Consider the following 2798-nt stretch of genomic DNA (forward strand, 5'->3'; position numbering starts at 1 on the left):
GCTCTTGACCTGTAACAGAGCCAATTTACTTTGAGATTTGCAGACCACTGGCAAAGGACCAGAATTTTCCCAGGCCACAGAGGCCAACAAGTCTGTTTGAAGTTGGCTCAACTTTCTGATTAGCCCAGCAATCTTTTAGCAAAATGTTTTTTTTCTTTTTTAAAGTCACACAAATGACTCTTCCTGACCTCCCTTTGCATATCCGTAGACCTTGGCCTCCTTTGCAGAAAGAAGAGAATACTCTTGCACAACCCCTGGCGCTAAGGAACCATGACCCCCTTGAGCAACCTCTGAGCACTGAGATAACGTCTGTAGCTGGCATCACTGAGCCTGAACATAATCAAGAAATGTTACGGACCACTACACTCCCTTTGCTGATTAACTACCCTAAACCCCTGGGCCAGGCAAAAACTGGGGAGTTGGCTTTTGGACAGGAGTCCTCCTTCTCCCCACGTTGCTGGCCTCCTGAGAATAAAGCTCAAATTCCTTTCCAATCAAAACTTGTCTCTTGAGTATTGGCCTTTCCAACATATGAGCAGCCAAACTTGGGTTTGGTAACACAAATGCAGTGGAGTTTATGACCAGGACTGCCCTTATCTATAAAGCTGCTAACCCCCAAGCCTTGAAGGGAAGAGATGAACACCAGCTGTCAGTCTTTGGGTTGTACAAGAAGGTCTGGACAATGAGAAGCCTTTTTCTGGATTGGTTCCATCGATGCTTGTCCTTGAAGTCAGGAAGTACCCTGCTTTTAAAGTTCTTTTGATATCGGACAGTGCCCCTGGCCACCCAGAAGCCCATGAGTTCAACACCAAAGGCATCAAAGTGGTCTACTTGCCCCCAGACACAACGTCTCTAGTTCAGCCTCTAGATCTGACCTTTAAAGACCTTTAAAGCTCATTACACACATACTCTATAGAAAGAATTGTCGATGCTGTGGAAGAGAACTCCGACAGAGAGAACGTCATGAAAGTCTGGAAGGATTACACCCTTGAAGATGCCATCACTGTTATAGGAAAAGCCATGAAAGCCATCAGTCTGAAACAATAAACTCCTGCTGAGGAAAACTGTGTCCAGATGTTTTGCCTGACTTCCCAGGATTTCTACAGTGCAAATCAGAGAAATTGTGAAGGAGATGGTGGCTATGGCAAGAAAGGTGGGATGTGAAAGATTTCCAGATATGAGTCTTGGAGAAGTTCAAGAGCTAGCAGACACCACACCAGAGGAGTGAACAGAAGGCAACTTGATGGAGATGAGTGCTTCCCAAGCAGTGCCAGACGATGGAGAAGAAGACCTAGAGGTAGCAGAACAGAAAACAAATGGGCATTAGACAGCCTGGCAGAAGGGCTTCAACTATCCAAGCCTGATTTCGACTTCTTTTACAACTGGACCCTTCTATGATATGGGTAGGGCAACTAAAGTGCACAGGGGAAGGATTGGTCCCATCCAATTTTTTAGAAATGAAACAGCAAAAAAGTCAGACAGAAATTACAATGTATTTCTTTAAAGTTACACAGAGTGTGCCTTCCTGTCCTGCCCCTCATTTCACCTCTACCTCTTCCTCTGCCACCTCTCAGGCAGCAAGACCAACCCCTCCTCTTCCTCATCCTTCTCAGCCCACTTGACACAAAGAGACAAGGATGAAGACCGATGGTCCACTTCCACTTAATGGATAGCAAATAATCATCAAGCCATACAGTTAAATAAACTTATCTGTTGTGTATGTGTATCAGTGTCTTCATGTGAAAATCTACTAACTGGCTAATTGAACATAATAAGTAAAAATATAAAAAGCATGTATCTGTAAAAAAGAAAAAAAAAGAAAATCTACTAACTGTATGGCTAGAAAGGCATGTGTTTGTGTCATCATCATCACCGAAATACCCATCCTGTAGAACCTGGTATGCAAGTCTCGTATGGAAGTTGTTAGCCTAAGGTGAGTGATATTTAATATAAAATTAATAATGTGTTAGTTTTACTGTTTACAGTATGCCTCTCTCTTGTGATTGAAGAAACTGTGTATCAGACTATCATCATAGGTAAGTGGTTTTTAAAAAATGTAACAATGTTTCCAATATGGTATTATGAATATGACTGTAATACTATATGCCATAAAATTTTTGTAATGATTCATTCATTAATGTATATGCTAGGCTACCATAAAGCAATTATATTGCCGCTTCTTTGTTAATGCATGAATTGTAATACCTAAAAATAAATATAAATCTCTTTGCACATTATCTTTTCATTTTTGATACCTCATGTTAGCAGTAAGTACAACATGTCTACAGTGTTTTGTGTTATATAAGATAATATTGATGTAGATACTGACAGACAATTCATCTTATGAACTATGTAAACTTACAGTATTGATAAATACAGTACTATAAATGTATTTTCTCTTCTTTATGATTTTCATAATAATATTTTATTTTCTCTAGCTTACTTTAAGAATGCAGTATGTGATACCTATAACATAACAAAATAGGTGTTAATCGACTGTTTATGTTACTGGTAAGGCTTCCAGTCAACAGTAGGCTATTAGTTAAGTTTGGGGGGACTCAAAAATTACACACATATTTTTAACCCATGTTGTTCAAGGGTCAACAGTAGTTTTAAATCAAAATGAAGCATATCATAGAGCATTTCCCCTCAAGGAATGAAGATCCCTTCCAGTTTATTATTTTCCAATTATGGTTTGGCACTTTGTAGCCTTGAAATTGAAGAAAATGGCCAATGATTTGCAACCAACCATAAAATTCAAGCTTCTGCTTGGCTGTCCTAAGAGTAACAAAGGGGTC

The sequence above is a fragment of the Ursus maritimus genome, assembly GCF_017311325.1.
Source record: "Ursus maritimus isolate PB19 chromosome X unlocalized genomic scaffold, ASM1731132v1 scaffold_X1, whole genome shotgun sequence".
Taxonomy (NCBI): Eukaryota; Metazoa; Chordata; class Mammalia; order Carnivora; family Ursidae; genus Ursus; species Ursus maritimus.